Genomic DNA, 11,675 nt, shown 5'->3' with positions numbered 1-11,675 from the left:
TGCCATGTACTTACTGATCCTGGGAGTAAGATTATTCAAGTAAGTAAATGCTTCATAAAATTTTCATAAAAATGTCAATAAGTGACTAGTATTTAAATTTAGGAACGGGGCATCTATTTGTCTTATATTGTGAGTGTAAATTGATCCTTGACAATGACCCTTTAAAATACAAGCATGAGGATCCCACAGTGTTTGAACAGAGGATGAACATGGAATGATGCTGCTTAGGCCATTTCTTTTCTTAAAGAGGCTTTTGTTCATATTTTGTTCTGTCTTGTTTTCCAAGACAGTTTTTCACTGTGTAACAACCTTGGCTGCCCTGGAACTTGCTCTGTAGACCATGATGGCCTCTAATTCATAGAGATCTCCCTGCCTCTGCCTCCCGAGCGCTGGGGTCAAAGGTGTGCGCCACCACCCCCTGGCACCATTTCTTTCCTTGAAGAGGTTTTTGTTTTGTTTTGTTCTGAACGTATATGACTGTTTTGCTTGCAGGAATGTCTGTGCATCATTTTTGTATCTGATGCTCATGGAAGTCAGAAGAGGGCACTGATGCCCTGGAACTGAGCTACTTTGATTAGGAGTTGCCATGTGGGTGCTGGGAAACAAATCCAGATTCTCTGGAAGAACAGCCAGAGCTTTTAGCCACTGAGCTATCTCTTCAGTTCCAAGAAGATGTTTCTTGAACAGCTAAGGATTCTGTGGATGCTAAGAATACCAAATGGTTTCATTGTTTATTTGTCTCACTTTGTCCTCCATTTTGAGACAGAGTCTCTGTACAGACCACACATCAACACCAAATTCTCCTGCCTCAGTTCCCCAGGTCCTGGGATTACAGGCATGCACCACAGCACCAACTGTCATAATACCAAGTTTTAGGAAATGCACTTAGGAAAAATGGTGAATTTGGGGTGGAAACAGTGACTCAGTGGTTAAGTTCATATACCACTCTTGCAGAATACTGGAGTTTGGTAGCTAGCACCCATATCCAGTGGCTCACAAGCTCTAGGAGAGCTAGTGCCTCTGACTTCCACGGGCATCTGCACTCATGTGCACAATACCCACCCTCCTACATGTTCACAAGATTAAAAATAATCTTAAAAGTAAATTTGAATTAATTCATGTAATTGTCGATGGCTTTTGGCTTATTTGGAGTAGGGGACAATCCTATGACATATATTAAATATGACATAATATTAAAATATGACATGTGAGGAAAACTCTGAACCCCATGTACTATAGTAGGTGCCAGAATTGAAAAAAAAATGATGTTGGTGGGAGTGCCTGGTAGTTCACCATATGCCTTTCCATGGAAGCCGAGTGTATCATTCAGCATTTTAAAGTTGCAAACATGCTCCAATTCCTCTACATTCTTGGGCCTGTCTTTAACATGCTTGCCTCACCCAGTAGACAGTAGGTTGTTTGAACAGAAGCAGTTATTGCCCACAAGTGAAGTTGGTCAGAGGTATTCAAATGGTACCAAGTGAATAAATGATTTAGGGGAAGCTGAACAAATGATGCAAACTCAGAAAATTAAACCTGTCCTGACAGAAATCTCCATTGATTCAGTCCAGTTGACTGTCCAAATCAGTGTTGGGGGAATTCTAGATTTCCTAGGTTCTCACTGGTCCTTCCTTTCCGGGCCTTAGTCCTGCCCTGGGGAGGGGTTGATTTTACTGCTCAGCCATATTCAAGTTATACTGTGATGTTTGGAAATGGTGCAGTCTGGATGGAGTGCAGCCCAGCTTACCCAGGATTCCATGTCAAAGCCAATGGCAAAAGGTGTGTAACTGTGGTGCTAAATTCTTTCCACAGGCAAATCATCCCGACTGTATAACAACCCACAGTGAAAGATCACCTTGGCACTGATGTTCCCGGAGAGGGTCATTTCCTTGCAAATGTTTCACAGCGAGAGCCCTGGCCTTGCTTTCTGGTTGAGATGTCTCCCTCAGGACTCACATCCGAAATGCCTGCCCTTCACACCTCCTGCTTCCCAGTAGGCTTCGGATGAGGCAAAGCAGGAGACACCACCCAGTCAGTTCAGAGAGTTGTCTGTAAGAGCATGGAGACATGGAGTCACCTTTGCGGGTCTCTCTCCAAACACTAATGTCATCAGGGCTGAGGGGCAGGCAGAAGGAATCAGATTGGGGACTTGTCCTCTGCCCTCCAGGAGCCTGTGCTGTGCAGAGGAAGACACAGCGACAAGCTGCTGAGGAGTGAGGAGTGATAGGAAGGGACACGAGTGGCTGCTTTCACGTGGGACACCAGATGAGGCTGAGGGACAGAAGAAAACTGTGTTCTCCAGATGAGAAGGAGTCCACGGGGCTGGTATGGCTGCAGCAGTGGCCTGCTGATCTGCCTGGCTGAAGGGGCACACGGGCCAGGGGAGAGCCTGAGAGTCACTCGAGGACTCAGGATTGGACGTCCAAGCTACCAGTGAGTTCTGAAGGAGTGTAGCTGGAGGAGTGATCTGATACCTTCCATTTTCCCCATGGCCTCTTGACAGCTGTGACCATGTGATTCCTTTCAGGTGACCTTAGGGGATCCTCCAAGGGTCTCAAAGCCTTCTTGCTCATTCTGTACGGTGCAGAGTGGCCCATGCTTTGATGGAGCTTCTAAAGCAGAGCACAGCACTGGTGTTGAAGTGGAAAAATTAAAGAAGGTGAAGACGGGCATCCATCTTGCCTCTCCTGCCCATGCTGTGCCTTGTATCATGTCATGCAGCCAGTCAGAGTAAGACCATTGCACAGTCTAGAAGTGGGAAAGAAAAAGTATGAAGTGCCCAATGAGTAGTTCTTTCCCTAAAATACACTTTCACTTTGCTCAGGGAAAAGAAAAAATATATGTATTTTTTTTTTCTTTTTTACTTGAGAAAACAGGAATATATTGCTTGACTGGGTCACATATGGAGGGCTTTAAATAAAGTATTAATTAAGTTGCAGTGTTTGAAGGGACACAGTCCATCACAACAGGGAGGGCATGGCAGCCAGGAAGCAGAGTGATCACATTTCAGCTGCACACAGGAAGCAAAGGGAATGGCACCAGATGGCGGCCCATAAAACTTCAAAGCCCATCTTGAGTAACATACTTCCTCCAGCAAGGATCTGCCTCCTGAATGTTTCCTAGCCTTCCCAAACAGCACCACTAACAGAGGACTAAGTGTTCAAATACAGGGCCTGTGGGGGAAGTCCATATTATGTTTCTATAAATGCATGCATGGGTACCATTTCTTACCGCACAGGGACAGAGCCCAGAGCATGGTCAGGATTCCTGTCCTCCCAAGCAGCATCCACGAACATGGAATGGCTTCTTCTATTAGGAAACTCATAGTCTACAGAGACATAGAACATGTGCATGATGATGGGAAGGCATGGGTTCACCAAGCTATGAAAGGAAAGCTAACACAAGCTTATCACACGCTGTAGATTATCCTGTGGGATGCCAAAGGAATGAGTGTTAGCAGAAGACAGAGGAGGTGTGGACATGGGGCCAAGTATTGGCCAGTATCAAGAACTTCAAAGGTGACACCTCACTTGTCCCCCACCTCACTGTATCTGAGAAATGATGAGTCAAATATGAAAGCAGAAGAGTGAGCATGGCAAAGCATCGTTGTGATCCCTGCTTCTACATCATCCACTTTCACCCCAAATGGCTAGGATCCAAGGCGCAGGGGGGCGGGGAGGGGGGAGCACCAGGTCAGGCATAATTTTCAGAATTTTTTAACTTTTAGTATGAGTCATTTAGTGTTCCAAGACATGTTCTCCCCTTTTCTTCTTCATTATAATTTGCCTTTTCATTCAGATTCAACATCTTTTAGGAAATAAATACCAGAGTATTTTTACTGGTTGACTCGAGAGAGGGGAGGGATAGGAAGCAGACAGAGATGAGAGAGAAGGCCTTGCCGCTTGCAGGTCAGTAACCTGAGTGTGAAGAGAAGCGCTGTTCCCTGGCCAGAGCCTGGAGAAGGTGAGGAGGACATCCTACAGCATCCATCTTCTATCTGTTGTTCTCAATTCCTCTCAATCAACTCATAAGCTGAGAAACAGTCGCTGGAATCCAAGCAATATGAAAATGGCACCCAGAGAGCTCCTCGCAAGCCCTACAGTGACTTTTGTGTTATGTCAAGCAGCTTCTGAGGGCCCAGACCTGTGTTTAAGTGGTCATGGATTCTGCTTCCCGGTGAATGTGGTGTTTCATTTTCCGAGGGAGACTGAATAACATTCCTCATTAGGAGTCTATATTTCAGGCCTGGTATGGAATAATTACAGGCCCACTGAAAGCTTCCAAGGAGAGTTTACCCTCTACTACACAGCTTGGCTCACCCTGCCATTTCAGCTACTTTAAACTCTTGTAAACAGCGTTCATTTTTCCATTACAAGCTAGGAAATGGGACTGTATGCACCAGCGCCGGGTCCCTGGAGAGCGTCTGCTCTGGAGGCCATTTCCTCACATCTCATTTGCCTTTGTGACTCTTGATGGTGAGGTTGAATAATCTCCGAAGCTCCCCACCTTCCCATCTGATTCTGTTCCACTAACTTATAAAGCAGTGACCTGCCTGAGGACCGCTGGACCAAGCAGATGTTTCCTGAGCAAAGACAGTATGCATTTCCCCTCGTACATCATCTTGTGTGGGGGAGGGGGTGGAGGCTGGCACTGTTCTCCCGGGTCTGACATCATTGGGCGAGGTGGCTTGGGGGAGAATTTCAAAGCAGAGCAGTTTGACTAGGGAAGAGCTCAGCTGGCAGCCTGCATTCTGGGATTAAGTGACCCAGATAACAAGGAAAAGGAATCAGCAATTTAAGCATGTTAGTTCTCTCTCAGGAAGTCAGCAAGCCTTCCTCCAACTTCCTGAAAGCACATAGACTATGGGAGACATCCCCCCCTCTACACACACACCATGTACAGCTAGGATCACACCAACCATGCAGCTGCCCATCCTTACCCCTCGTTTGCCTTGGCCTTGCTTGAAGTTGAAGTGGAACAGCTCAACTGACTCCAGTGATAATAAGATTAAGTAGTTCTGGGCTATAGCTCGGTAGGTAGTGAGCTTGCTGAGTGTACAAGAAGCCTTGAGTTCGAACCCTGGAACCATGTAAACTTAGTGTGGTAGTGCGTGCCCATAATCCCAGCACTCAGGAAATTGAGACAAGAGGATCAGAAGTTCAAGAGGTCACAGGAGATCACAAACAAACAAACAAAGATCAACTAACTCTCCTTTCTCTACACAGCATACAGGAAGGAACCCCCATCCCAAATGTGTGACTTGAAATGGTCTACTTATATATCATTAGGGATTTTAAGATTCAGGAAAAAATAAAATGCTGTGGAGGACAATTGACAATGGTTTCCCAGTGTCCTCCTAGAATGCCATTCAAATAAAACCAAGTAGGCAGACAGAGCACATTAACCAGCTCCATGACTTCATAAAGGAAATACAAGTTTGGAGCTGGAGCCATTTAACGTGTTTGCAGCCCTTGTAGGGGACCTGAGTTCAGGTCCTAGCACCCACATTGACTCTACCATCTACTTGTAACTCTAGCTCCAGTGTAACCAACACCCTCTTTTAGCCTCTGCAGACAGCTACACACACACACACACACACACACACACACACACACACACACACACAGTCTTTTTTAAAATATGAGTTTAATCTTATCAGTTCCAATCAACTCAAGGGATTGTGTTCAAACTCATTTTATCTAAACTCCCTGACCTAAAAAGGTGATGTGACCTAAGATCATACCCTCAACCCTTAAAGCTATGCCCCCCTTTTTGTTTCTCTCTGCCCTCCAAACACATCATGACCTTCTCATCAATCACTCCTACTTTCTGGGATGCCCTTCCCCCAGCTCTGGTGTAGTGCCCAGGGCAGGCAGTGTTTCCTCTTGGCTCTGGTAGTCTTACCTCCTGGCATTCACTCACTGGTGTAATGACCTACTCTGTGTGTGGGCTGGATCTGTGGCCTTGCTTCTCAAGGAGAGAATGGCACAAAAGCAATCGGTGGGATATTTAATACCATGCTGGGAACACCGGGCCTCTCGTTCTCGTTCATGCTCTTTCTCTGGCATCTCTTACTTTCTCTGATTTTACAGAGGCCATTTGCAAGCCACCCTGTGGTGAGGCCAACAAGGAATGGAGGGTGGCCTCTGTCCAATAGCCACCTGGGAGCTAGGACGTCAGTTGGGTGGCCTGGCAGGAACTGATGCTGCCACTAAGGTCCTGAGTGACTTAGAAGCAGATCCTCTTGAGCAGAGCTTAGCAGTGCCCTTGTGAGATGCCATGCCAGCAGGCCCCAGGGAGCCACATGTAGGGTGCATGGGAAGTGCACTCACACCTCATTTCTGATGGGAATGGTAGGATTCACAGTGTCATCAACTCTACATTCTCTTTGTCATCCCATGACAGGTGTATGTGCATGTGTAGGTACATGTGCATGTGTATGCATGCATGCATGTGAGTGCATGTGTGTAAAGGGAGGCCATTAGTTGGATTATCCACCATCTACTCTCACTGGAGTTGTAAGAGGCATTTATATCTAGTTTTGAGCAACGACGATCCTTGTTTTTCCTGTCATTTTCAACTGTGCTTGTCACCAATGTCTCAGCACACAGCTTCCTCTGCAACTTTATTTCACCCATTTTCTATCCATTAATGAGTCACAGTGGTGCTCTAAGTGTTGTGTCTTAGTTCACCTTTGTTTAAACATGCATTTATGTATATATTCATATTTGGTATCTAAATATGCAAATTGCAAGTACATAGTCATTTATTTTATGCATATGTAGCTGTTAGTCAGCCTAACTACCACATTAAGGTCATTATTTCCACTTTCTTTTCGACCCACCCTTCAACTTGAAGTTCATTACCATACCTTCCTTAGTCTAGACACTTTGAATTCCTTTAAATGATCTTATAATATTTTTTCTTTAGTTATTGTGTGTTTGTGTGCCTATGATGTCTGGGAGGGAGGCAAGAGCATGCCAAGCTGTGTCTGGGGAAGCCAGATTGCAACTTGGTGGATCTGCTTCTCTCCTTCCACCTTTCCATGGCTTCTTCCATGGATCAAACTCTCAAGTCCCTTATAGTAATCTTCCAGGTCCTTATCAGTGAAAACTCCATCCTCTATTCCAGGATCCCCTGTTTATTCAGTCTCACAATTATATATATACTCTAAATACAGTAATATGCATACTACGTTATATTAAAATAAGTCTGCTAGCTTTGAGTGAGAACTCAGTACAATACAACTATTTTTGTGATCTATTTTTCCCTGTTAATGCAAATTTGGATTTTTATGTTTTTAAATCAATCATGCATACTATTACCTTGTACTAACCAATTTTCTCACCATAAATTTCCCTGAACTTAAGTCTATAAACCGCTAAGCCATGGCTCCCATACCCTTTACATGTATAATAGAGCATTGGCTGAAACAGAAGATTTTGTCCTAAACCACAGTATGTTTTTATTGGATAGGTGTTGATCTCTCACCCTCTTTTGGCGTGTGTGTCAGGATTTCTAGGAAGAGCAGCTTCAGGTATTCTTGTTCTTATCCATCCAACAATTTTGTGAGACTCTCATTCCCAACAGACTCTGCTTCCTTCCACCCTCCATATAGTTTTTCTTCTATGTCAAAGAGTGTATTAGCTCCATTAGCTGGATCAAGTTGTCCTCACTGGGATTATCAGTCCACATGTTCACCAAAGATGTCTAAGGAACCAACTGTCAGTACCTAAGCTGGTTATTGGCTACATAGACACACAAAATGTTATCCTTGACTTCTTACAGCTAATGATATAGTATTTGAATTTTAATAATTATCTATAGACTTATCGTTGTAATTACTAGTGTTCATACAGACATTGCTTGTAAAAAGTGTGAAGCTTGGTAAGCAGCTACAGCAAAAGTTCATTGTGGAATCTAGGTTATAGGGTATTCACTATACAGTTCTTTTTAACTTTTTATGTATTTAAAACTTATCATAAGAAAATGGTGGGTGAAATTTCTCTCTTCTTTATAAACTCTATTTCATTTAGTCTTCATTCATTTAGTCTTCATGCATGAAAATATACACCTCACCCTCCTCTTTGAAACATGTGGTATTGTTCTCTTTGCTTTCCAAGAACTTCAGAATATTCTTGTCTCTTCCCAGGGTTTTGGTGAGAAACTGTCACATCCTTGAAAAGATATTGGAACCAGGACTCTGATTCTCAGCCTGGAGCCTATGGACTTTGTGTTTCCAGAGAAGTCACAGGCTATCATCAAACCTTAATTTTCTTATCCCTAAATTGGAGGGTAATCACACTTACATCCCCATTTATCATTTACACTAAACAAATTGTGAACTTGATCATTTTGCATATTTTTGATTAACATAGCCTCATTCCCACCACTTTCCCCCACCTACCTACCTTCTATATAAATTATATTTCTTCCCCTAAAAATCAGAAGATGGGAGTTGAGGCCTATTCATGCTCTTCTCTTCACCTGGTTCTTTTGTTTCATTTTACTGAAACAAGGTCTTGCTGTGCAGTTCAGGCTAACCTCTGCCTCAGCCCCAAGTGTTCATCATGGTGCTCACATTTTACCTCTACTCACTGAAAGTTAAACTTCTTTGAGACTCAAACCTGCTATATATTTTTGGATGCCCTGTTTAGTAAGTATAGTGCCACAGACATAATCTCCCCACTATCCCTTAGATTCCTTTCCGCTCAGGTATGGGACTGATGTCTGAGAAGTGCTATGCATACCTCTCCAGGTGGGATAAGTTGTGAATGCTCCATTTTCAGCTCCTGTCTTCAGTGTATTCGTATTAGCTGAATGATGAGTGCTGTCTTCCTGCTTCTGTTCTTGCAAAAACCATGTTCATCCTCTTCTTTGTCTTTGGTGGGGGAGGAGGTCTGAGACAAGGTCTCATGTAGCCCAGGCTGACCCATGTGTAGCTGAGGATGACTTCCAACCCCTAAGTTTCCAGCCTTCTCCCAAGTTCTAAGATTACAGGTCTACAGATGCTATGAATCCTTCGAAAACAGATTCAGTGTTACATTTTCTCCCCAAACCTCCTTGGATTCCTTCTGTCAGCTTCTACTCATGAGGCCCCGTTCTCATTCTGTCATGCTGTATCGTCAAGTATCCTGGACTGTTTTCTACTAGACGATAAGTGTGCTGTCAAGAATCTTCAATCCTCCTCTTCCTGCCAACAACCATCGATGTTGGAAGAGATGAGTGGGGTCCTTCTCTTGGGACGTTTTCTTTATGAAATGAGAGCATCAGATGACCTCAGGGGCATATTTTCGCACTGGAACAGTATGACTCTTATCCCTCTCTAAGATTAATCACTCAAATGGATTGTTTACACTTCGACCATCCTTCTTAATGCTAGTGCTTCTGTGGGGGTCAGAAGCATCTTCATTTTAAACAAATGACATTTGAAGGCATATCTTCACCTTCTTGCTTGATCTTTGTTCTTAATTTCTCAGTGGCTTTGTTCCAAGGATATGGATGCTACTGTATTCAGCTGCCCAAACTACCCAAATCCAAACAAACGTAAATGCATCTCTTATTCTCATTCCCCAACATCCTAGGCTTGTTGGCATGGACTTCTCCTTCTACTCCATGTTGTGACTCTGGGAAGGAGGCATGTCTGAGTGGTATAAGATTCCCTGTCATTCATCTCACCCCATCTCTAGGTCCTTCAGATTCCAACCCCGCTGAACATGTGTAATGCCATGAGAGTACCATCTATATCATCCTTCCCCCCTTACTTCATACATTTCAAATCCTCTCTCTATTCTTCCCCAGCTAAAGCTTATTTATTGTCTGAGGAAGTGAGCCAAGAATCACTTCCTGGAGCTCATTTCCCAATTCTCTCTTGTAGTTCTTACTCTACTGCTTGGCAAGTGTCTGATGATCATTTGTGTGATTTCTGGACTGCATTTGGTAAATAAATTTGCTTGTTCAGTGTTGAAGCTTAGCATGTGCACAATACAATAGTTGCCTCAACCAGTGAACCAATAGTTAGTGAAGATGGCAGTGTCAGCCTTCACAGGGAATGGACTTCACAGATGCACAAGAAAGTGCACAAAACATGGGTGTATTGATGCATCTCATTTAACGTCTCCCGAGAATCTTAAGGTAATATCACCAATTCTCCCATGTTGTGGAGAGAAATGTAACTTTAGAAATGATGTCATTTCCCAACGTTAGTCTATGGTCAGGACGTGGTCGAATTGAATTTGAATTTCAGCCAGGTAAGTGTAAATTAAGTATTGTCTTCATTATATCACAGTAATACACAATGTGTTCTGCAAAAGTGGCCTCAAAGTCCGTAGTTCACTTGTAGATAAGGTTAAGATTTCATATTTAAAAATTCAGTCTTTAAGGGTTGAGGATTTAGCTCAGTGGTAGAGCGCTTGCCTAGTAAGCGCAAGGCCCTGGGTTCGATCTTCAGCTTAAAAAAAATTTCAATCTTTAAAACAAAGTCTTTATATATTATTGTAAATTAATCCAGCACAGTCATGCTTAATGTAGGACATGGAAATCTTCCTCTGGTTATGTTTCTCAAGACATGATCACATTCACAGAGCTGTGTATACACACACAATGTGGTGGTTTTAATTGTTTTGCATCTCTTGCTTGAGCTCAATAAAACTTAGACAACCTTCCATTTGACACATCCATGTCTGCCTAAGAACTTACCTCCTGCACTTTACTCTCTTAAAGGAATATTTTCTAATTTGTTAAGCCAGTCTCCCATTATGGGCTTTGGGCTGACTTTACATCATGTCCTCTAGAAAGAATTCTACAGCAGTTCCCCTGAATCTATGCCTATGAGTCCTCATTAAAGATTTTCTGTCCATCATTTCCTAAAACTAGGGCATATTAGGGAGGAGTTAGATGCAACTGAAATTGCACTGTCAGAAGTCCACAGAATGTTAAAAACAAAAACAACAACAACTTAGAATCAGAGGACAAATCCATCGAAGGTGGGGAAAGTCACATCAATAAAGGTGCCTAAAAGCATAAGTCACATTCCTTTATTTTTCCCAAGAAGTTTCAGCATTTCAACCCTTTGTGTGAGCCCTAATGACAAATTCCTGGCCCTGCCAAGCGACCACAAGTTATTTGTCAGTTTGTCTATTTATCTTCCTTCATGTCTCTCCAGTGATGAAGTCCCCAGAGGTTAAACACTCATTATTAATCTTACCACAAGAATCTCAGAAAAACCAATGTTTGCTGCCCTCTGGTCCTTCATTTTAATGACTCCTTGCCACACACAGACCCTTCATTGTGCTATTCACAACTTTCCAGATGAAACCAAAGGCTCAATTCAACTGTAGTCAAAGAGGACCAGTTCTCCACAATTACACACACACACACACACACACACACACACACATACACACACACACACACACACACACAGAGTCCTCTTTCTACCGCAACTAAAACTTAAAATTGAATGAACATGACATGAGATGTTTCTAAAGAGCTTTCTGCCTGCCATCAGCTTTATTAAGGGCACCAATGTGCAGTCACTTTTAATGGTGTTTATTTTGAAACATGTGATGTTTACCCTTGAAAGCCTATTATGCATCTCTCACCTTTCTGTGAACAAAAGGGCATTGTAACTTCACATAGTCTGTAGTCTGATTGCTTGCTTAAATTTAGGTCTG

The sequence above is a fragment of the Onychomys torridus genome, chromosome 8, assembly GCF_903995425.1.
Source record: "Onychomys torridus chromosome 8, mOncTor1.1, whole genome shotgun sequence".
NCBI lineage: Eukaryota > Metazoa > Chordata > Mammalia > Rodentia > Cricetidae > Onychomys > Onychomys torridus.
This window is presented reverse-complemented; position numbering follows the sequence as displayed.